Source organism: Schistocerca gregaria, chromosome X (assembly GCF_023897955.1).
Source record: "Schistocerca gregaria isolate iqSchGreg1 chromosome X, iqSchGreg1.2, whole genome shotgun sequence".
Classification (NCBI taxonomy): domain Eukaryota; kingdom Metazoa; phylum Arthropoda; class Insecta; order Orthoptera; family Acrididae; genus Schistocerca; species Schistocerca gregaria.
The window spans coordinates 704828480-704854037 of NC_064931.1; the positions used below are offsets into that span (position 1 = coordinate 704828480).

At 36.4% G+C, this 25558-nt stretch overlaps 1 protein-coding gene across 2 annotated transcripts in view; it reads left to right on the top strand.

Moving 5' to 3' along the window:
* Nucleotides 1-8517: 8517 nt before the first annotated feature.
* The window catches only part of LOC126299293 (ras-like GTP-binding protein Rho1), a 56578-nt gene continuing 39537 nt past the window's right edge, over nucleotides 8518-25558 (top strand). The window contains exon 1 of one of the 2 annotated variants that reach the window (XM_049991087.1): nucleotides 8518-8850. The gene's annotated coding sequence lies outside the window, so the exon portion shown is untranslated. The remainder of the gene's footprint in view (nucleotides 8851-25558) is intronic. The other variant, XM_049991088.1, reaches the window with a different exon arrangement.

Here is a 25558-nt window from a genome sequence, read left to right on the forward strand (position 1 = left end):
AAAAGCTACCAAGTCCTTGAAAATAAAATTATGTATGCAATTCCTGTTACTAGTCCCTTCTCCTTATTGTTCTTTGATTTCCAAGTGCTCTGTTTTCAGAATGTGGATCATAAAATTATTATTTAATGGCTCTTGACAGTGTTCACATTAGCATATGCATTAAATTTTATTTTATAAAACCATTTCTGCAGCACAGCTAGAAACCAGATATCAAATAAAAGAAGCATATATGTAAAAATCAAAACACAAAAACATCATTCACCTGGTGTAGTGTGCGTACTGTAAGACCTTCGGTACACACACCATCAGATTATTTGACTTGTCGCTCTAACGAAGTAGGCGAGTGTCAGCAATATGTCTCGTGGTCTTATTGTGGCGTGTTTATCTTCTGCCATTAGGTCAGACGATAGAAATGCCACTTGCACGCTTAGAGAAGCAGATTGATGGTGACCAACTTTGAACAGAACTTGATTAATTTTCACACACATTTATTAAAATAATAAAAATCATAGACATTACGTAAATTGATTCTGGATGCTGTTTACAATTGACAATCTGAAGTTCCTTTGGTCTTGGTACGTTAATCTTATTCTCACATATCTCTGATACTTGACAAAATGTCTATACATTTCTCTTCATGGCTATGTACAGGAATATGATAATATTATTAGGCGCAGACTGAAACTTGACTATAGCCTAATGCAGACTGACTAATCGTAGGTCTGTACACTCGTTATAATACCTCGCACGTTCAGGTATCACTGCGCGAGTGTGATCCGCGAGGAGAAAAGATTCTATGTTAGCAACAATCTCATTGGCTGCATTACATATTAATACGCGGATCCACTGAAGCAGAATTTCGTCCGTCTTTATGGCAGCGCCAACTCGTAGAGCTGAGACAGACGAGCGCTGTGCCTGCGCTGTTGTGCTTAGCGGGGCGCACTCTAGTGGGTAAGTTGTGAACGCGCTGACTACGCGGAACTATGTACACAACACCAGGCATGTGGCATTTCATAAGTCAGTAGAAATTATCTCAACTCTCCTAGAGAGACACTTGTCATAATCAGGAGTGCAAGCATAAGAATATCTCTCATCAATTCATATGCATTTCAGGAAATACCACAAACTCCAATGTGTGGTTATATGTTTACAAGTAATAGTGTATGTTGTGCTCGTGGTGTGTTCTGGAAAGAAATGTTAACAGCGAGATCAACGGCCTCTCTTTTCTACAGCTATATGAGCGCTTGTGAGAGTGCAGTGGGTGTAAAAGCGGCTAAAGCAACACCATTAAAGTTGATAGGCGACACAACAATAGGTATTTCCTGCAGGCTAGCACGCAGCTCACCACAGCAGAGCATTACATCAAGGTCACATACAATATACATCACTCAAAGCTCTCACTGTATCACAATGGTTCCTAAACTGTATTTGAACAATTCACAAAATATTGACAAAGTACAACTTCATAAGTGCAAAGTAATCCAACTGTGTAATTACCTAGACATATGTCAGAGACGTAGCAAAATGTTTATTTCCCTCTGTTAAATGTCATATAGCTGTGTAATTCTCTCTCAGAGAAATATAGTACCGATGTATAAAACTGTATAAGCAAATACCATATTACCTAGGGCTCCTTGCGCTTTCCAAACACATGGTACACAACGTAGGGAAATCCCATGAGGGATAATGTAATTATACCTCATATCTTACAGATTAAAACTGCGGAATGAAATGTATCACCGAAAACCTCTGCATCATTGTAGTTCAAAAATATTTCTAATAATGTTTCAAGTACAAAAAGTAATCACTCAAAGGCGTGTCATGTAGCGCTAAACTATATTTCTTGCTGTAAGAAATTTCTGTCATTGCTTAACAGTAAAAATGTGTCAAGTGTCGTTGTTATCGTCGTTCATACGCAAAGTTCTCCAGATATCAATATACCTACCTTGTCATATACAAAAGTAAAGTGAAATGTGTACAAATACTGCAGTTATTACTTTCATTGTCGTGACGTTGAAAGTACTGTACTGTAACGTATTGATGTGAGACTGCGCAGGCATAAAACATATACAGCATAGAAGCAATAATGAAAATTGTGTCACTCATAAGTAGCGTCGTAAAATAATCGTGTGTCTGTCAAACAAACCAAATTCTGTGTCATCTGTAACCTCTCAGAAAGTACGTTAAATAAAAAAATGTTTTTTCAAGTAAACCAAAATGTTGCAGTAAAACCTCATTAGTAGTATATGTTCCAAGAATGTGTTTTGAAACAATGTATCGATACACGGAACCGTTTCAGTGTCTCGAAACTGCCACGTTTCACTGTTTCGAAACAGTTGTGTCCCATTCCGTTGAGCGTCGGATCAGATTCGAGCACGATACAGGCAGAGGAACTGCATTCCCCTGTTATGTTCAGTTGTTGCTAAACAGTGCTATTTCGGTTGATTTCGGTAATCGTTGTATTCGCGATGACGAGGTGGACGGTGCTTGTATCCATTTCGAGCTCACTGAGTGCAAATTTCGAATAATGTTTTCGCTTGGATGTCGTCTGATTGGGAAACGATCTCATACAATGTGCAGCTGAAACGTAATTGTTGTGGCATTCACCTAAAATTTACATCATGTCAACGATATCTGTAGGATAATAGTGAGCCATATTTCGCTAAAGAATAATTTACTTTCCTCAGTTGATGTTTACGGTTACAATCTGGAAGTTAAATGACGGCTGGTTGCATTGCAACGACCTTTATACTGAGCCGTATTTCGCAGTTTGGCCACGGTAGCGCCACAGTCGGGTGAGTAATGTAATTGTCAAGAGTTCTGTAACGAGATTGTGACACCATTCCGCCTCCCCCCGTGAAAAACTGTGGCAGGTAGGATACTTTTTGTAAAAAAAAAGATATAGCTTAATTTGGCGTACTGAAAGGATTGGTGCACATTTTGTATCGATTTGATGCGTCCTTCTTGGATCATTCTAAGGTAATCAGAGTACTTTCCCAATTTTAATTTTTCACGATTTCAGCGACATATGTCAATGGTTTAAAAAAATTTTCAGGCAAAACTTGATTACTTTTATATGCTGAATCCGAATCTGCAGCAAAAAATGGTGGTTCCTGTTTAAATTTTAAAAGTTGAACCCTCCCCACCCAAAGGGGTGGGGGCTGGGGGGGCATGTGTAGTATCATTTGATGTCTCCCTTTGAGCTTATGAATTTGTCTTACCCACTATTTGACCCGGTGTATAGTTTTCGAGATAATCTCATTTGAAACTTCAAATAGAGTACCCTGCATATATTGATTTGTTCACCAAAGAAACAACTCACAGCATTAATATGTCTGGCATAGAAATCTTTGAGTTCAACGTAAATGTCAGAAGAGAAGAATAACAACATTTTGCTGTTTGCTGCACAATTCTAAACACTACTTCAGATGCATGTAGCAAGGCACTTCTGTCAGCCTTCATAATCAAGGGATTTTCCACAGTCATCTTGCAGTATTAGGGGGTCATATGACCTCATGTGGGGTTCGCTAATAAATTCTTTGTACCTGATATCACAAGGATCTTTTGTACAACATATTGTAATACAATAATTAATATTCTTCTGATATTCACTGTGTGTTGCTGAATCAAGAGCCTCCAAATAACTACTATTTTCACTAACCTAACTTTACTCATCATTTTGTCTGTAATGGCACATGAATCCACTAACATAGAATGAGCTCACTTTCTCAGTATTATCTGCATTACTCCAATCACTCATACTAGCACTATTCTTGAGCAACAGTGTACTCATAACACACTGCCACTTTAATGTGTTTGGTTTATTGTTCCAACCAAACCTAGATCCGATGTAGCTGTATATCAGCTCCAGGTGAAAACATGTAGCTGTCTTGTGTAACATGATTGCAGCAAATGTCGCTACAGTTTGACAGCGTCCGCTATTCCCTTCATACTGTATGCACCCATTTCTGTTGAAGCTACGGGCAGAAGTGCTGAAACCTGAAAAGATTTTCGTATGGTACATATCTCTGTAGAAGTATTTGTGTTTGCCAAACAACATTTTCTTTGCATTATGTTATAGGCCAAATAACACAAGATGTCAGTGGTCCATCATGTCATCTCACAAAATATCAAACCATGATGTATTCACACTGCGTGTCATGTTACGTCACTTCAATTGACTTAGCCCAGAACTGAACGGTGAAAGTGAGGTTATGGGATACCACATGTGATACAAAAAGTCAGAGTTTAGTATCAGAATTGAAGAACTAACAGTGATAAAGTTAATAATACCAAAATCAAACTTCATAGCGGATATTCTTGATCAGTTTCATATGATAAATTACTGAAAAGTGAAACGACATTTCAGAACAACATTTTTGCTAGCAAAAACATATGCATACCAATATATCAAACATCGAAATACAAAGATACTATTTGCCGTTTTCATTACGGTTCACCTTTCCTATTGAGAAAATGATGTCATAAACAACTCTATTTTTGTCCTTCAATAAAACTGACCATTTCACTTAATAAAAAGTTATTTAATGAAAATCGCTTCAGCAGTTTATGTTCTTATTTACACACAGTGTGGATGTCAGTTCTTTTCTGTTATTGTAAAACATATATCATTTTCAACTTTCAGATGTGTGGCCTTGGTTATGGAATAAAAGAACACGCAACAAGTCACGAAAACAAAGCAAAATGATAAAATAAAAATTAAGAAGACATAAAAGCAGGAAATAAACTACCGTAAAAGGAGTGAGGGAGCACAAAATCTACTACTACAACAGGAGTGAGAGTGGGGAAAATAAATTAACTTTCGATGTTGGCAGATGACAACACATACTCCTTCTTCCAACTACGTCACTGTCAAAACCTTTGAGTAATCACTCCAGCTTAGGAGCGAACTCACTATTACATACCTAACTAATCTGAAACACATGAACCTATGCCTACTTAATCAAAAAACTGGAGTACTACAGAATAATTTTTATTATGAGGAACAATTTTTCATTGATCTTCTTTCTGACAGTTTCGATTTAACAGAGCAGCAACATGGTGTGGACAATCTAAACATTTTCAAGTTTAAGATATGTACTTTGATCTTTTTGTCCTTCAAAACTGCATGTAAAGGTGGTGGAGTTTCACTCTATATGGGAAATGCTCTGTTAAGTTTTATTTCCGAAATTTGAGGAGCGAACAGTTATTGTGTGGATCTATAATTAAGCTAACAGTCTGTACATTTGCATCCCACATTCTGTGGATATACAGTTCCCCAAATGGAACTTTTTCTGTCTTTAATGATAACCTAGAAGTTGTTTTGTGTAATATCTGTGAAAATGTTTGTGTATGTATATGAGGAGATTTAAATGTTGGATAACAATGATAGGACTATGTTTCTGGATCTTAGTACATCGTTTGGCTGACTCACTGTCTTGGCCACCTGCCAACTAGAATTACACATAGTAGTTCCTCTTCTATTGACCATGTAATTACTGACACAGATTGTTTTGAGACTGCACTAAATGATTTTGTAGTTGACCACTAAACTTGATTTCAATAATTTAATAACCCTAGTTTGCTTTAAGTTATTTTAACACATGAGAAAATTTTCAGATACAACAGTTGCACTTGTTAAATGTAGTTTAACCTCAGAAAGTTGGGACACTGTTTTCTTTAGTCAAACGTTAAACAATCAACAGAAGGCTTTTTAAAAAAAAATTCTCATGTGGCACTGAGATATGAATTGTCCTCTTACAAAGGTTTGTAAAAATAATAACATAGATGATAATCAAAAGGTAAGATCTTTTTAGGCGCTTACACACTTATTTTTCCATCTGACATGCATATCATATTTGACATCTTTGTAAATACTGGAAATAAATTGTACAAATGTAGTTATAACGTGTATGAATCACTATTTTGTAAGTATATAAAACAGCAAAAGCTTGTATCATCTGACAATGTGTCTAAGAGTTCCTGGGAGTTTTTAAATAACATTAGACACATAAGGGAAAGGTTTTTTTACAGTTATAAATGATTAAGACATTGATGACCCCAATATTATTAGTGACAAATCGGATTTCTTTGTTGATTTTGTGAAAAATGACCCCATTTCCCAACGACCTACTGTAAATGATGACATAGACCTTAGTATGACAACTGAAAATGTTACTGAGGTCATTTAAACTATTAGTCATGAATCCTGATCAAGTCAGGACATTTTTTCTCCAAATCTCTTGAATAAATGTGAACTTGAATTGGTTCCAGTCTTGGCTCACCTGATTCAGTTCGTCTATGTAAGTGGTATAGTTGCAGGTCTATTAAAGTTTACCATAGTGAAACCAACTCATAAAAACTGAGCCAGAACAGACGTTTTCAACTATAGGGCTATATGACTTACATCTGTCTTCGGTAAATTAATTAAAATAATTTTAGCCCTTAAATTAGATGTTCACATTATCTCTAGAGGACTCATCATTGATTTACAACAAGGCTTTCATATGGGTCAGAGGACAATGTTTAGTGTCATGGAGTTTGTGTAGCACTTGATAAGCTTGACTCCGGATATAAGGTAGTGAATATGTGTCTTGGCTTATCAAACACCTGTGACTGGGTCAACCATAAAATTCTTCTGCATAAATGTATTGCCTTTGATGTCTATGGGTGGATATTAAGACTTATCCATTTCTTTCTTCAAAACAGAACTCAGTGCATTGAAATTCACTTGAATGATGGTAAGACAATAAGGAGTGTGTGATCTGCTAATTGCATTGTCAGTTCAGGAGTTCCTCAATGCTCCCAGTGTGGTTGTTATCTTGACATTTACTATGTCAATGACCTCCCTGCAGTTTGGGATGTATCCACCTGTATGTAAGTTGACAACAAGTCTGGCCTGTGCTGGTCAACTAACTATTTATAATTAAAGTCTGATGTCACCAATTTTGCTGTTTTCACATGTAATTTCATTGCAGAAATAGATTTTAAAGTAAATGTAAGCAAAACTGAACTAGTTAACTGTGGCATAGGAAATAACGTTCCTTCCTTATCAATTGTAAATTATAATGTAAGTTCTGAGAGAAAGGATCTTTGTAAGTTTTTAGGACTCTTTTTAATAAATTTTACTGGAACAAGCATAGTGAATATTTATGCTGAAGGATATCGAACAGTATCTACCTGATATGAGGGTTTTCAGTTATCTGGACAGACATACTTCAAAGTGGTATATGTTGGGTAATTTATCTCTACATTTCATATAGTTTGGCACTGTGAGGTGGCACTTCTACCATTACAGAAATAGAGCTTTCTTGTGGAAAGAAAGAATAATTAGCCTGGTTGCTAAGGTGGATACAAGAAGATGGTACAAATAATTATTTAAATTTGGACATAAATTGCTCACATTTTATGTACTCTATGCTTATCAAAGTGTTGTGCTGGTGAAAGAGGACAAAAATTACACTCTTGTCAATAGTGAAGTGTATGAATACAACACCATACATAAGAATGATTATTTTAGAATGAGAAGATATTTTACCTGTATTGTAAACAGCCCATGTGTGAAAGGAGCAGTTTCTTATAATAAATTACCATGATACCGGAAAGACCTTGAAGATTCAAAATTTAAAACCAAGTTCAGGAACTGGCTTGTATTAAAACTTCCCTATTGCCTCGATGGCCTCTAATTATAAGTACTGTTATTAGTTTTTATTTGGTACTTTGCATGTTTTGACTGTGAGCACTGTACAACTTTTTTTTGTATCTTATTTATCTTATCTTATACTAAGATTTAACTTATGCTATAGTTACCATCACTAATTGTGACGCATGAAACTTATGTTTACTACAATAAAGAATAAATGGAAAAAATAAAATGTTGCCTATTACCTGCAGTGGCCCTACAGGTGATATTTCTGTACAGTTTGTCAACCACAATTTTTATGGCTTTCATGTTGTCAAAACTCTAGGACACTAATCACAGACAGATACTGTATCACTGTTTATGAAACATTCAAATTATTTCTTAAAGCAAACACATACACAAAAAAATTCGCTTTCACCTTGACTGATAGTGATTATCATTAATGGTAAAATCGTGATTTCTTGTTACAGCTTGATTCCATATAAACAAAACTGCCAATTTTGTCAGATGTACAAAGAAGAGTTTTATCCTCAGTTTTCAAGAACTTGTGGAATATTCAATTCGCTGATGAAAAAAGGCTTTTTTATTTTGATTCCTCATATTATTTTTAGAAAACAGGAATTCTTACAAACTAACGGCACCTGTATACCGATTTGAAAACACTGCATTTTCAAATTAATTTACTATCAATAATTGTAAGAATTTTACGAAGATTTACGGCAACAGAATGGTTATCACGGACACGTACAACTATAAACGCTTATTGTTTTCTTCGATGAGACGGAAAATGCAATGGCCACGATATTGCTTTACTGAGGTTGATGAAGTGTACCATTTTTTCAATTGAAGGCTACCAACAGACTTTATTGATTTTTGGTTTCCCAAACGTGTATTCCACAATGTAACATATCTTGACGTAATCCAAAGATATTCGCATCGGAGTTATTAATTGCCTGAGTTGTCAAAGAAGTAAGTGTAGCTCAGCTCGGGACAGTTACGGAGATATTTGCATTCATGATATTCATTTAATTGTTTTGTTTGTCACTGTTAGGCGGCGGATGGTAGTTTAGGATTTCTCGTTGGACAGTTAATAGTTTTGTCGTAAACTGAAAGCGTGTTGCGATATTTACCACCTTAGGTTCAGTGAGGTGTGGTCTCCAAGTTCAGCCATCTTTTTAACAAATATTCTTCCAAGTGAATTTACGAAGGTAACGTTGGCGATGTATAATTGTAATTTGTTACTTATTGGTAGATTTAAACGTTTTATCTCTTTTTGTACCGTTAGGTAAGTGATAAAACTTACGTTAAGCTCTTATCTGCCCATTAACGCATGCCAAGTTTGTAGTGTCATTTAGTTCTTAATAAATTACATCTCAAAGTAGAGCCAAACGTTTGTGAAAGAAAGGATGGTAATGAATGGTACTGCGCCTATATACGTTAGACACTGATGACAGTGGTGTTTGTGTGCGTTCTACATCACAGTTACGAAGGTGTAATCAGCGATTCGTTTTGGTGTAGCCTGTTGCGTTAACTACCTTTTGCTTTATGGTGACAGCCTTTAGAATGTTAGATCTGAGTTATAGCTACTTTTGATACTGAGTATTCATAGATATCTTAAAGTAAACTTTTCGTAACCGGACCTTTTCGGGGGGAAATGCCTTGTTTCCTGTGAAAGTTTTCAAAGCTTGTTACTAACAAAGGTATATTCATTCATTTGATTGGTTGTCGTGGTGTGTTACAGTAATACAGACTGAATGATCGCAGATACTATTTATACTTGCGTTCCACTTGTAAGCGGATGATCACAAGAAGCGTCAACCAGGGAATACTGTTATTGAAAACAAATGTTGTGCATAAATACGTAGTCAGACTTTCGCATTAATACACCTCGTTTTTAATGTTGCATCAAATAAATGTTCATATTAGGTATGATAGGTCCTAAACATTTGACGTGAGATTCTTTTCGTAGAATGAATTGGCAGTTTTAAGCTATTTTTACACGAACTTCAAACATGGGCTGTATCTCCTAACATTAATGCACTGGTTTCTTAAGAACTAAACGAAACTCTATATTCCTGTTATTCAAACTTCCACACTCCCTACCCACAAACGTTCGGTTTTATTTGGATTATCTTGTAAATCGTTAAGGAAAAAAAATGCGAGAAGGGAGTTTTCTTTGTAAAAGTACTTTTCAGTATAATTTGTCACTGATTAATGTAATAGATATTTCTCTTAATGTGCTACATGAAATGAAAGATTAGGGTTTCTTTTTTTTTTTGCATCCACTATATAAAACTTAAGAATTTAGTTTAAAAGCTATTCTTTTGATGCATTCAACCATAACTGAAGTAGAATTGAGTATAGGAAATGTTTTGGAACTGGTAGTTTGAAGTGGGGAAACTAATTTTTCTGTTCAAGGCTGCTTGTAAGCAATTTCCATGTTTGTGTTTGTTTACAATTACAGTTTGTAACCATTCTCGTCAGCATGACACCTGTAAACCCCCCCCCCCCCCCCTCTCGTCCACCCCACCCCATAATAGTCAGTGGAATAGTGGCAACTTGGACATTCTAATTTAAGTTTATTTGTAACTTTATATGTAGGAACCTTTTCAATTTTAAAATTCTATGTTCTTGGACAAGAAAGTAACCAGAATGAGGCGGACCAGATGGTAGTGTAGAGTGTCGGGTAGACTTCAAACAGGTGCCATGTTAAGGGAACTCGTCAGTTATTCCAGATAATGAAGTCTTCTGTGCAGAGTGATTTTGTGTTTGTTCTTTACACTGATTCCAAACAGCCATCCTTCATACATCATTTTGACTAAATATATGAATATTCACTGTTGGGTGTAGTAGATAAAATAAATGTTCTAAATTAATAAAGACTTTACTTTCAATGGCTTTTTGTTGCCCAAGGATGTATTTATAATACAGCAAAACTACTAAATGGTTTATTGGAAAACATGTATCAGCCATGTACTGTGTTAAATGAGTGGTTGTTCTGGTCACAGGTCTATTTTTATCTTTGGGAAAGGGATGTGGTAATGTGGTGTGAGGTGAATATAATCTTGTGCAGCAGCTAGAATTTTTTCGTGTTTTATAATTAATGAATAAGTTCAAAATTAACAACTATGATTAGGAAAACACTGGCAGTAGTGCATGAAGTTATTTCAGGGTACAGTTGTGAAGTTCATAAATTATGACAAGTATGCAACCAGTTTTCTGAAGGGTGGCAGAGTGAACAGTCTTAGGATAGTCTTCAGGTAGGAATACTAGTTCCTGTGGAGAAACTGAAAGTAAACATTAGTGACTTGCCTTAAGAGCAATTTAGCTCAGGGGATTTAGGGGTATTTGTGACAAGGAAAATAAGTAATACAAGAGCATATAACACATATTTTTGTTATTCCATGGGACTCACTTTTATGTTTTAAGACTTCTCATGTATTGTCTTTTGTCCAACTCTAAAATAAGATACCTCCAATTTCTAAGTGTGTTCATGGGGATTTACAGTTACATGAACTAAATTCTTGAGGTTTACTTAGTAATGGACTGGAGAGAAAAAAAAATCAAAAATGCATTTAATGAGAGAAATGTGCTGTTTCAAGTCACTAATACAGCTGAATTTTAGTGCAGATAAATATGGAATTACCAGTGTTTATTAATAGTGACTAGTATCCCATTCTTTGGGCTGCAATCTGCAATGTTTCCTGTGACCTGCTGAGGTAGGCCTGGTGAAAGAAATTGTGCCACATGTTTGTATATATTTGTCTGAGGCATGTAACACTAAGTCTTAGTTCAGTATGAACTGATTGGACTAAAAAGGGAACATTCTTTGTAGTATGATTGTGTGTTAATAATAATAAAAATAAGTTGCATGTTCTGAGTAATAAACTGCTTGCGGCACAAATATTAGACACATGTACAAATGAGGTAAACTGTTGTTTGAATTGTACTTTACTATGTCTTGCCGTGGCACTGTAGATCATTGTCACATTCCAGATTCTCCTTTTTTTTTTTTTTTTTTTTTTTTTTGCATGTTAATTTGTTGATGGTGTGATGAGCCTTGATAGTTTCTCAAATTTCCAGTTTTAAATATTTCGGGCTGCATCTTTTTGTTTCTACTAACTTTGAAACTAATAATTGTTATTGATGAGATGCAGTTGATGCAGCACTCGCAAGGGACTAAGGTAATTAAAGGTTCAATAAGGATGATTTGTGATTAGCAGTCTTTAGTGTTTCGCATAGAGGGAGGCAAGTATTGACTCCTCTTCCACAGTCGAATAATTAAATTGAATCAATATTGAGGAACAGTTTTCAGTGACCTGTAGTGTTGCGGTATGTGTCTTCAAAAACCTGGAGAGTCCCAATAACAATTAGATGCCTAATGCACACATCAGATGATACAGTAAATTTTCAGTACAGTTCCAAGTGATTTACATGTATGTGTGGATTACCTTTCTCTAATCCTTTTGTACTCCACCTACTTTATCATTCATACCTGCTTCCTCCCTCACCCCTGTTCAAAGATCTTGCTCCTGTCAGAGTGAACAGATGAAACAATGAGGTCAGTATTTGAAGAATGGTCTGAAACACTTGTATATAGCACTGTATGTGAAAGGTCCAAAATCACTGTCATTTAGGTAACCTAAATGTTCAAGATGTCAGTGGTTTTGAAATTACCTGCTCCTCATGAACCTGAAGAGAGAAGGTGCAGTAAACAATGCAAAAAGGAATGACAGGCATTGCGAAATCCAGATAGACTGCTCAGTGGAGGCTCATTAGATGCCATTAGGTAACTGGCACTAAATTTGTGGAAACTTCATCCTACATTTTTGAAATTGCTTCTTTTCTCAATTCCTCCATTGTAACTGTCTGAGTTCTATTGTAACAGAAGTTTGTACATTTCTTCCTTAGCTTTATTTTCTCAGTTTGACAGTTTCTTTTCAACCCGGTCACTTGTCACCGTGTTTATCTATTGTCACATGACTAAATATAGGTGCTCTCCGAATCTCACCATTTTTGTGGTTTGAACATATTTTTGTGTGATTGTTTTTACTTTAATATTGCTTTTTCTCTTCTTGTTTTGTATGAAAGAATGGATCAAGGGTAGTTAGCTACTTGTGCTTTGTTCTACTGCCCCTTAGTGTTTTCATAATTGAAATTCCATTTTATGTTATTGTTGTTTAATTGTGAATCATTGAATTTGTTGTAATTGGAAGTTCAACACTTGTTTCTTTCATCTTCTATCTTTATGTAATCTAATGGATATAGATGTGATTGCAGGCAGTCATTGGTGCTTAAAGAATTAATGGTTTCATCAGTTTGTTGTACTGTACTCTGCTCAGTGACTTAAGTTTTTGTTTTATCACCTCCTTTACATACCATGCACTGTTGTTTCAACCTTACTCTGTGCTTTCTTTGTCTATGCTTGACAAAAGCACCAACAGACTCTCTCTCTCTCTCGTGCATAGTGTGTTCGAACACACGCATCCATGTGGTTATTCTGTTCTTCAATAAGCTATCAAGTTAGGTGGGAAACTTCTTAAATGTATTGCAGTCACATTTTTGTGTGGGTGCTCAATTTCTATTTGCTGTGGTTTTCATTTATAACTAAAGGTGAATGCCTGTCTCAGTAAGTGGTTTACAATTGACTCTTATCCGTGCTTTTTCCAGTTGTGCCGGTAATAGGTTTCTTGTGACCTTGATGTTGACTGTACATAGTGTCTTGCTTTCTTTCCTCTTCCCAGAATTTGACAGTGCAGTAGTATGTTGATGTAAGGCATGATAAATATAAGAGAAGCCAGTAGATTTTGCAGGTGTATGATATGTCATCTTGTGTAATGGCACAGTTTTAAAACTGTTGAGTATCAGAATCTGTGAAGAAACAGGCAAGGGCTTATTAATACTGGGACTTCATGTTTTTTCACTGTATTACATAGTTGTAAGTAAAACCTTTCTGCCATTTGAATAGTATCACTTCAAGGAGCCAGCTGTCTAGAGTTAACAGATGCAAATGAAACCACCAAAGTATCAAGTGCATGTGTTACTTATTGTCTTGCAAAATATGAAAGTTATGGAATAGATTGATTTATACTATAACTTGCACGTCATTCACTGCAGCTCTTGAGCTGTTGCACATTCTTTCCTCTGTTTGTGTTGTCCTGTTAATATCAGTACTCCTGAAAATAGTTTCTTCATGGTGACTATATAGGGAAAAATAACCCTCATCTTATAAAGAATTATGTCTTTCAGTGCCTGTTAAAATTCAGTACTTGGCAATTTATAACTATAAAGATTCACTTTTTGGTGGAAATATGAGACATGCTGTGACCTTCTGGAACTAAAAAAGTTTGTTTCAGAATGTAATAATATTTAAAGTGATTTTTAAACATGTCCTTGAAGGCAATAATGTTTCATCAGGAATCTGTGATGTGGAAGGTGAAAGGGTGAAAAGTGCAGTATTGTCATGTAATCATAGTGGCACAGTGTTTAAAACAATAGGACCTCATTCTGAAGCAATACAGTTAAAAGAACCTGGCTGATTTCCATTCCCATTCTATCATATGAGAACTGTAGCTCTATCATTAATGGTTACACCATTTATGGGACACTAAATGCTGATTTTCCAGCATTCAGAATGTAGGATATTTTCATAAGAGATGATTTGGTGATTATACCATTTCCAGAATAATATGCCTGTTAATTTGTATGTTGTTTCCAAATTAGCCATTGGTGTAACTGGACGTTCAGGCTTTTTGGGAGGAAACTGCTCATGCATGTGAAACAAATACATTTTTGACAGACAGAGAGAGAGACCATGTTTACCCCCATAGAATTTTTAGTCTTTGCATCCAGTGCATGAAAATAAATTAATATGAACCAGTCACATTGACAGCAGCACTCTTCAGTGGAAATTTGACCTATTATTTAAGACCATTAGAGTTGGCTGAAAAGTAAATGTGACTGACAAAGATATCAAGGAAAAAGGCGATCAAAATTAATCAATCATTTAAAAATTCAACTAACAAAAGTAAATGGACTGTTTTCTAATCCCATAGACTGGCAAGATGAATGTAAGCAAAAGTGTTGAAATGTACAAGGTGTTATATTCTAAAGCAGTTTCTTCCCAAAGCTACTTTCTAGAACAGTTTAGTCCAAAAAATTGCAGTGAGTCTAAAATTTCAGTTTAGAATGGTAAGTCTTCAGTTGGAACTTTTTTAATCCTAAGAAAAGCAACATGCTGTTTTTGACATGTCACCCTTATTTCCTCAAACAGTAAAGGTAGGGAAATTTTTATATATAAAATGAAATTTAGGGTAATAGCTCACAGAATTTTAGCAGAAGCTGGTACAGCAGTAGTGTGCGTGTGCACACCCTATATCATCATCATCATCATCATTTGACTGATTATGCTTTTCAGTGTTCAGTCTGGAACATAGCCCTCCTTATAAAATTCCTCCATGATCCCCTATTCAGTGCTATCATTGATGCCTCTTCTGATGTTAAACCTATTACTTCAAAGTCATTCTTAACCGAATCCAGGTACCTTCTCCTTGGTCTGCCCTGACTCCTCCTATCCTGTACTGCTGAACCATTATTATTATAATATAAGCAAGGGAAGATACAGTTACAGAAGTAAATGATTGTAAACATACAATAAGGAATTCTTTTATTTTGCAAAGATTCAAGAGGTGTTTTGATGTCATATGGTTTACAAATAAGTTAACTTTATTATGGCTGATATACCAATGTAAATAAAAATGAAATTGGCAGAAACTGACCTTGCATTAATGTAATAAACACATTTACAACCAAATAAAGTAGTCTCAAAATATACGTTGGATGTGACATATTAATTTAATATAGAAAAGGACAGATTAGTAAGTGGTATGCATACACATGTTTTAGTAAGCAAAGAAAATTTTCTCCTCAGAATATAAAAGAAATAGAGTATGGTAAAGTTTCAGCATAAAAATCTGTAATCGGGTGAGATAACTGACTTTAATTGGTAAATAGATGACTCAGTGAATTACTAAAAGTATAAAAGATCCATGAATAAATGTTATAAACCAGACTTTAGGCTGTCATTGCCGACATGTTGCTTCAGGTCATTCCTCATGAACAGAGGAAAGAGAAAATAAATTCAATTACATGTGGAAAAGTGGCAATCTGTTAATCGTTCAGTCCAAAAAGATGTAATTGGTGTCAGAAAAGTCTTTATAAATAAAGCAGCAAAAAGTGTAATGAACGTAAAAAAAAATGCCTCGTTTACTGCTAAAGAAAATTGGTTGAGGAGATAGTTATATAATTATTTAAATGTTTTTAATATACTGTATTTTTCAACTGGTCTAAAAAGTAGAAAATAATTTCTCAGTCCCATATATATTCTTAACCCCCTCACAGATAATCCTGAATATTTGTGGTTGTAAACTTTTAATAGCCACGGAAAAACTGGAAAGATTTAAAAACAAAAGCATTGGTTGCATGCAGTACATAATTTATGCATGACTGGTACAAACCCTTACTATTATCTATTGCATGCAGTCCGCATTTTTCATTTTAAATTGTACAACTATTTTCATAACTATTAAAAATTCATAATTACAAATTGTCAGGACTATTTGTATGGGACTAGAAGAAATTATTTAATAGTTTTTGGTCAAAATTAAACACCTATCCTCAGTTGAGTAATTGATTTCTACTTTTTAGTCGCGTCAGAGAGAGAGAGAGAGAGAGAGAGAGAGAGAGAGAGAGAGAGAGAATTTTTAAGAGGTCAGACATTTTGATGAGATTACAAATGAGACACATGGTAAATTTCAGGTTTATATCTGTTTATCTTATCTGAATCAGTGTATTGTTTCCTCCTACGTACTTCTTGCAAAATTACCATGAAGATAAAGGTTTACCAGCAATCATCATTCTTGTGAAGCATTCAAGACTGAATAGGAAAAAAGTGAAATGGCAGTACCACACAAAGTACCATTTGCCACACACTGGACAAGACAGCTTATATTGCATTGTCATAAAGTTCTGAGCTATGTTGAAATTTTCCAGTCTCTAGCTCATCTGGACATTAGTTTAAAATTAATTGCAAAATTTGTACTCGACATACAGACCAGAAATCAAAGTAATGAAAACGTATTAAAAATTGGTGACTGACAGGAGCGAGTGCAAGTCAGTTTGCTGCTGTTCTGCTAGCATTAATTACTATTTATTCATATTTCCTAAGAAAAGGTGAATGTAGAAATGCAGAAAACATTACACACTAGGTTGTTTTGTGTGACAAAAGTTTCATGTAAAATAGGTAGGAGGAATGAGCAGGCTAACTAGACAGAAATCATATTTGTTAAAAAATAAACGCCAACTATAGAGAAGCAGTTCTGATTGTCCAAAAAAGGAAAGGATCGTTGTTAAAAATTAAATGTACATGTAACATCCTGCATCAGTCTTCAGTGTACATTTTACAGGATACTTACAATCGTACCATATATTAATGTTTCTTCCTGGTCCATTAATAGTTTTTTTTTTTTGGGGGGGGGGGGGATATATTAGTTTAACTGTTGGTGTCTTGAGAGATATGAAGTGGGAAGAGTTATGACTTATGGGACTGCATAGTTCCAGGTTTTGCTTTAATAATTTATTCATGATGGGGCACCACAGCTGATTGGTAAAAATCCAGTACATTGTTGGAGATAGAAATATTTTCTATCTAATTGATAAGTCATTGAAAGTGTAAGTAAATTTCCGAAATATGTTAGGGAATGCTAAGTATGAGATCAGATTTTCTCTGGCTTCCCCATCCGTCAGATCTTTAACCTGTTGTGCTGTTCATATTTGTATGCAGGGTGTAAATTTTAAGTTGACAAACGAGAATAACTTGAAAAATGGGCTTCACACGAAAAAGTGTAGATTTCAAAGTTGATTATTTTCTAGGGAGACTTCTCCTAGTGCGAAAATTATCCTGCCACCCCAGCCCCCTGGTGGTGGGGTGGGAGGCAACTTTAAAATTTCAAATGGGCACCCCCATTTTTTATTGCAGAATCAGATTCTACATAAAAAACTATGTACATTTTGTCTTTAAACATTTGTTTTGATTCTTTGTAGTTTATGCTGTAATTCAAGAAAATACATATTCTCATTTTTGCTTGGAAAATGGTTACAGATAAATAAAAAATACTTATTTACTTTGTAAATTTTGATTTGCTAAAACAAAAATTCTCCCTCTCTCCCCATAGGGTGGGGTTTGAGAGACACGAATTAGTTTTACAAATGTTTGGGAAAAAATTAATATTTGCATCAACATTTGTAAAACTCTTAATTCCTCTGTCTCAAACCCCACCCTATGGGGAGAGAGGGGAGTTTTAGTTTTAGCAAATCAAAATTTATGAAGTAAACAAGTATTTTTTATTCATCCGTAACCATTTTCCATGCAAAAATGAGAACGTGGATTTTATTGAATTACAGCGCCAACTACCAAGAATCAGAACAAATGTTTAAGACAAAATGTATGTAGTCTTTTAATGTAGAATCTGATTCTGCAATAAAAAATGGAGGTTCCCATTTGGAATCTCAGTGGCCCCCACCCCACCTCCAAGGGGCTGGGGTGGTGGGCTAATTTTAACACCAGCAGATGTCCCCTCGAAAATAATCAACTTTGGATTCTATATATTTTTGTGTGAACCTTATTATTTGAGTTACTCTGGTTTGTCAACTTAAAATTTACACTCTGAATATTGTGGCCTCTTTGTTTTACAATCATACCATGTGTCAATCATTTGAAGGAACAAGTATCAGCTGGGGAATGTAGGAATTTACTACAAACCCCTATGTATTGGTGTCACAGGGGCTGTGAAAAACCATTAGATTAATTATAGTGCAGTCTTTAATGGGCGGTAGGACATCAAACAGGCTGACTTGGAGCAGGAGCGGCACCGCAGGACATTTTAATTACCACTGTCTATACGTTCACAAATAAATTCATAAAACTTTGTCAGCATGATCCGGAAGGATTCAGAATTCACACTCGTAGCAGTGGAAGTTCAAAAACATAACAAAATACATTTGTTTTTGTGTGTAAAATCTAATCATTTTTTACTTGCTATTGGCTGCATTTGCTGCTATAGGTACACTTTTTTCATAAGTAAGGGATTCTTCGATGAATTTTGCACAGCATACAAACCGTACTTACAGGTGTATGAAACTCTAGAATTTAATTTTTGAAAAAATAATTTTAAACTTCATCTTTAGAAAAAATCAAATTTTATATTTAATTCTCAACTTTTACCACAGTTTTTAATAGATTTGGAAAATTCTAGAGTTTTGCATTAAGGAGTTTGTGTTTAATAAGCATACCAAGTTTGAAAGTAATGAGATATTTATTTTGGGTGTTACACATACTTAAGTACAGAAATTTGTGTTTTTGAGGAAAATGGCCTTCTAAGTTTCTGCTTGTATTTGGCATTCTTTTAGAACTGTCAAGCACCATAAGCAGGTTCTTTTTCATTTTATAAATCAGTTTTATTCCTTTCCACATTCCTATGATGCGCTCCTCTTGATTTTATCATCTCCAAAAATTATCTGTTTTCACTACACGCTCTTTATCATGTACAAAGCTTTGATGCAGTTCACTCCGGGCTTAATTCAATTTTCTCTAAAACATATTTTCTGCTTTGCACACCATTAATAAAACATAAAACTGCACCATAAACACCAATAGCAAGTGCATTACTTCCCACAATAAAAGTATGGTTTGGTTAAAATTTTCATTTGGGCTTTGGATACTGCCATGAAGACATTTCTTCAGTAAGTTTTCATTTGCAAAGTCCCTGAATTTGATGGCTTCCTTTAGAGCAGTTAGTAGAGAATTCCTGTGACGATATTCTTCACCACCAGCAATTGACTTTTGGTAGCCACATCATGATTCACTTTCTTTTGGGCACAAGTTGCGGACAGGGTTATTATCTGTGGAAATTTTGTGGAAGTGTAAGACTCAAACTGCTTGCTTCATATTTTTCAAGTCCCCTTGTGTTATTTCTCATCTACAAGCCATAATGTCTGTAAGTTGTCAGTTTCTGCATTCGTCAGTCTCCCTCTCCCTTTTATTCCCTTTCCATCAGGTAATTTTTTTCCTGACAAATCTTTTCTAAGTCTAGTGCCAAGTCTTTTCTGTACGTGTCCCACACATTCTAACTTCTGCACAATAATCTCAGCTTCTAATGGAGCTCATTCTTGAACCTCAAGCAAAGCTTTATATCACCATCACCAAGGTACTTCACATATAGCAGGCCACGGGAGGCAACAGATCTGGTAAACAGGCTGACAATTTCGTGCACTTCCATACCTCCACTTGAGCCTTCATAGTTCATATTACATTCATGATATGGAATTCCTTTCACACAACTATGACAAAATTTGCTCAACACTTAAACATAAAGTGCCTTGACAGTGTCAATAGATGTTGTAACATTACCATTCTATGAAGTGTGACCTATTTTTTTCCGAGGTACCATCAAAAGTGGCCACTTTGTCCGTATCGCCATCGTGTTTGATAAGATTCTTCTGCAGAACTTTTCATTGATGATTCTGCAACTTCTTTTCCATCTCCAAGCAGTAAGCCATGATCTCTCAAATTTTGCTGGAGGAGATGGAAGGTTCATCACTACACAGTGTGTTCTTGCTGCATTTTGTCCCCTACCAATACAGTGCATGCCATATGCTACCCTCAAATTCACATAACATTCTTTCCTAGCACTCTCATCTTCCACCACGGACACACTGCACATCAAAGCAATGCTTGCACATAATGTCGTCCAATATTAACTGTGACTGTATGTTAACATCAACAATAATGTTCCACAAACATCCATATTCACAGCCTCCATTTTCATTATTGCAAAAAAAGTTTTCTTCTTGAAGCACTTGACAGCGGTTCGTTTACTGGCTCTGAGAGGTCAGTCTTGAGCCCCTGGTGTAACATTTGGTGTAGCACCCCTTACTGTGTATCTGTTGCCCTGGCGGTGTTGTTTATGGTTGAAGCAATGAATTCTAGGCATCTTATATGATAATATGCAACAAACGAACACACAACACAGCCAAATGAAGCTCATTTCGAAATTCTCACCACCAAACTGTAAGCTTTACAAAACAAAGAAAATCAAATTCACATTGATAGCAGCAAAGAAAGTATCGATATCAGTAGTCCTTTGTTTCACATATCTCTGACGCAAATATAAACATTCAAATTCAACTGAGGGAAATACTTATATATGACAGAAGAACGCTGTGCAAAGGGGTGTCGCATTGCATCTCGGTACACTTAAGACCAAATAACATGGCTTATAATCTCTCAAATATGTTTTTTCTATATCAAACTATTCGGTAACATGTTCACTACCAAATGGCATATTTTTGAAAAATCAAATTTTTCAAATTTTTGACATCCTACCCTCCCCCCCCCCCCCCCCCCTTCAAATGGATTGGGAAGAAATGCTTGCATTATAATGGGGTGTACACTCTGCTGCACCTCAGTCATGTGTAGAGGATGGATGTAAAGATGGGTAAAGTTGTGGCAAGTTGTGGCAGTGAGGTATGGAGCTACCTGTTGTCAACTTCCAAAATCCTGACACTAAACTATGGGTGGATAGACATAGATGGAGATAAGAGACCATCAGAACAATTTAAACTTCACTCACTTCCAGCATGCTGGAGGGTAATTGGCAGCAACTTTGTGATTCAATAAAATCACAAAACTCTTGAGTATTAGAAATGGTATCTGATAAGTAAAAAGTTTATAGGGTGTGTCTAAACATTTATATCAAACATGAAGTAGAGGGAAGGGCAGGTTACGAGGATAAAAATGTGTTGCTACTAAGGCACTTCAGTCATTGAATTGTACCACACTGCATGTAGCAGGAAACAAACCTGCTTTTCTATGTAGTATACAGATGGCACTTTGACATGAATTGTGTTTGAGGAATGACAATCGACAAACAGTTAATCATGTGTGGAACGTAACATTGCTCAGCAAAGAGTAAAGAGCCAGGTTCTTATAAGAGAATTTTGAAAAGTAGTGTGTGCAAATTTTGTGTGTGGAAACTCTCACAGCTTTTTAAATAAAACAAACGTTATTAACTCTCTACATCTTTATTCTTCGTGTCTAGATATTTGCAGCCCTCTTGTCACTAGATGGCTCTGAATTGTACCATGAATATCAGGAATCCGGTAAAACATCAAATCTCCAACATTTCTTTGGTCAGATAAAGATCCTGCATGAATGAGACCAATGAAGACTGAAGAGAATTGTTCAACATGACAGAAGTGCAAACCTTCCACAAATTGCTGCAGATTTCAATGCTGGGCCATGTGAACCATTCAACGAAACGTCATTGATATAGGCTTTTGGAGCCGAAGGACTGCTCATGTACCCTTGATGAATGCATGACACAAAGCTTTATGCGTTGCATGGGCCCATCAACACTGACATTGGACTGTTGACTGGAAACATGTTGCCTTGTTGGATGAGTCTTGTTTCAAATTGTATTGAGCGGATGGATGTGAACTGGTATGGTGACAACCTCATAAATACATGGACCCTCCATGTCAGTAGGGGACTGTTTGAGCTGGCAGACGCTCTGTAATGGTGTGGGGCATGAGCAGCTGCAGTGATATGGGACCCTTCATACATCTAGATAAAACTCTTGACAGGTGACACATACAAAAGCATCCTCTCTGAGCCCTTGTGTCCATTTATGTCCATTGTGCATTCCGTTGGACTTGGGCAATTCCAGTAGGGCAATGCAGCAGCCAACACATCCACAATTGCCACTCCAGGAACTATCTTCTGAGTTTAAACACCTCTGCTGGCCACAAAACTCTCCAGACATGAACATTATTGAACATATCTGGGATGCCTTGCAATATGCTGTCCAGAAGAGATCACCCCCTCATACTCTACAGATTTATGGACGGCCCTGCGGGATTCATGGTGTCAGTTCCCTCAAGCACTATTTCAGACATTAGTCGAGTCTATGCCACATTGTGTTGTGGCACTTCTGCATGCTTGAAGAGGCCCTTGGGGAGGAATGTTAAAGTTTGAAACATCAGATAAGGAACTATGCAGTGGGGTGCACACATCAACAAAAATGGGGAAAAAGAGATGCTATCCAGAGCATACACAAGCAGATCATTTCCTTTGATGTGCCGACAGTGGAACCTGTTCATTGTTGTGCGGAGCTGCACCATTTGGTGTCCACACTAGCTATTCCACACTTTGCCAATTGTCTTTCCTTGATTTTGTGCTGTGCCCTCCTATGCATTTCCTGTCAGCAGGTCTTCACAATTTTGTTTTTACCTTGTGTAGCTGTAGTATGCTCAAACAAATAGTGCTTATAACATTTTTCACGTGACTCCCGGTGTCAATGGAAAGTGTCAGTTTGTTTCCCATTAAAAAAGTATATATATATATATAACTCTGAAGTGCCTTTGCTGTCCCTTATCCATATGTGATTTAAGAGACTCTGAGCAGATGTCTTAGGTTGTTTGCAGGTAATGCTGTCATTTACCCACTAGTAAAGTCATCAGAAGATCAAAACAAATTGCAAAAGAATCTACAAAAGATATCTCTATGGGGCAAAAATTGTCAATTGACCCTAAATAATGAAAAGTGTGAGGTCATCCATATGAATGCTGAAAGGATCCCTTAAACTTTGGCTACACAATAAATCAGTCAAATCTGAAGGCTGTAAATTCAACTAAATACATAGGAATTACAATAACAAACAACTTAAATTGGAAATAAAACATAGATAATGTTGTGAGGAAGGCAAACCAAACTGCATTGTAGTGGCAGGACACTTAGAAAATGTAACAGATGTACTAGAGAGACTCCCTACACTATGCTTGTCTGCCCTCTTTTAGAGTACTGCTGTGTGGTGTGGGATCCTTACTGGGCAGGATTGACAGAGTACACCGAGAAAGTTCAAAGGGTAGCACATGTTGTATTATTGTGAAATGGGGAGTGTGTGTCATTAAAGTGATACAGGATTTGGAGTGGACATCATTAAAACAAAGGAATTTTTCATTGCGGTGGAATCGTTTCATAAAATTTCAGTAACAGACTTTCTCCTCCAAATGCGAAAATATTTTGTTGACAATGACCTACATAGGGAGAAAAGATAATCATAATAAAATAAGGAAAATCAGAGGTTGCATGAAAATGTATAGGTGTTTGTTTTTTCCATGCACTGTAAGAGACTGGAATAGTTGAGAATTTTTGTGAAAATGGTCTGATGACCCCTCTGCCAGGCACTTCAGTGTAATTTGCAGAGTATCCATGTGGCTGTAGAAATGAAAGCTTGGACCAACACTGGGATTTGAACCTGTGGCTCCTGCTCACTAGACAGATGTGCTAACAACTAGCCACCCTGGCACAGTGGCTTACTCAGCTGCACTGACTGACCTTGCATGACTCCCTCCTCAGTCCAAATTCCTATTCTCACCTCAGCCCACTCGGTATTCCCCCTAAACTCAAACAATTTTGCAGAGGCTCTCCAAGTGTATTGACCTCTGCATTCGAGTTTGGGGCTAATAGCAAGTGGGTTCAGGCGACAGTGGGACCAAGTGGGTTCAGGTGACAGTGAGAATTTGGTTTGAGGAGGGGGCATGCTAGAGTAGTCCGCGCAGATGTGCAAAGCCACTGTGCTGTGGTGGCTTAGTGGTTAACGCATCTGTCTAGTATGCAGGAGATCTGGGTTCAAATCCCAACCTTGTTAAGTTTTCATTCATCACATCAGTCTGCATCATACACCTTTGAGGCTTTTAACAGTCTCAGGAACCATTTCATAGAGTTCGATGTGCCCATTTGATAGAGCAGGCCCACATTGGTCATTGTTAGGTTGCTGTTTATTCATAGTGTTTTAATGTCCCTGATAATACGTATTGATAACATGATTGTCAGATTACACTAATTTGGGAGTGATCTATCAATTGCGCATGTGGAATTTAGATTTAAAATTAATTTTGTTCGTAAAGGGAAACAAACTTCTGCATTCTGTTGATCCTATGTGTCACATCAAAGATGTGATGAGCCCTAATTGTTTATACTTACATGGAATGGTGTCTTATCCATACAAGTATATAGTTCTGGCAATACCGGCCATGACCTCCTTCTCTTGTGTAAATGCACACACATTCCCTGAACTCTTACGGGACTAGGTAAGAATGTCTTCCACGAGTAATGAGTGTGTTGGGGTGGGACATACAAGGTGAGAATGTGGATCTCGTAGGACGTGTACGCAAGATGGTCCCTGCAGTCGCACTATCCTCTGTGCCCTTGGTGGCTCAGATGGATACTGTCTGCCATGCAAGCAGGAGATCCCGGGTTCGAGTCCCATTCGGGGCACACATTTTCACCTGTCCCCATTGATATATATCAATGCCCATGAGCAGCTGAAAGTATTAAAATTAAATCTAATTCCAAATTGTTTAGGTTTCCTTCCAGTACATAACATAAAAAAGGAATGGTAAATATCTGCCAAAACACTAGAGAAAATTTGCCTGATGACCCTTAGGAGAAAGTGCATTATATACACTTTCTCTTCTATGGTAGGTCATAGTTTTGTGCGTGTCTAAGCTATGATGGTCAGTCTGCTATGCTGTCTGTAGTAATTGTATCTACACTACTAGGCCTATACTGTTCATTTCAGACCTACTCCCCAATTATCTGTACTTGATTTTGTTTTTTCCTCGTCTTACCAGAAACCTTGTTTCTGTAACTGCACATCACTAATTCCCATCATATCTACCTTCAACCTATTGATTTCTCTTTTAAAGTTCTGTGACATACCTACTTAACTAAGGGACCTGGAAAGCCAGATTTATTTTTTGATATCATCCTCCTGAATAGTCTCTGCTTGAAGATAC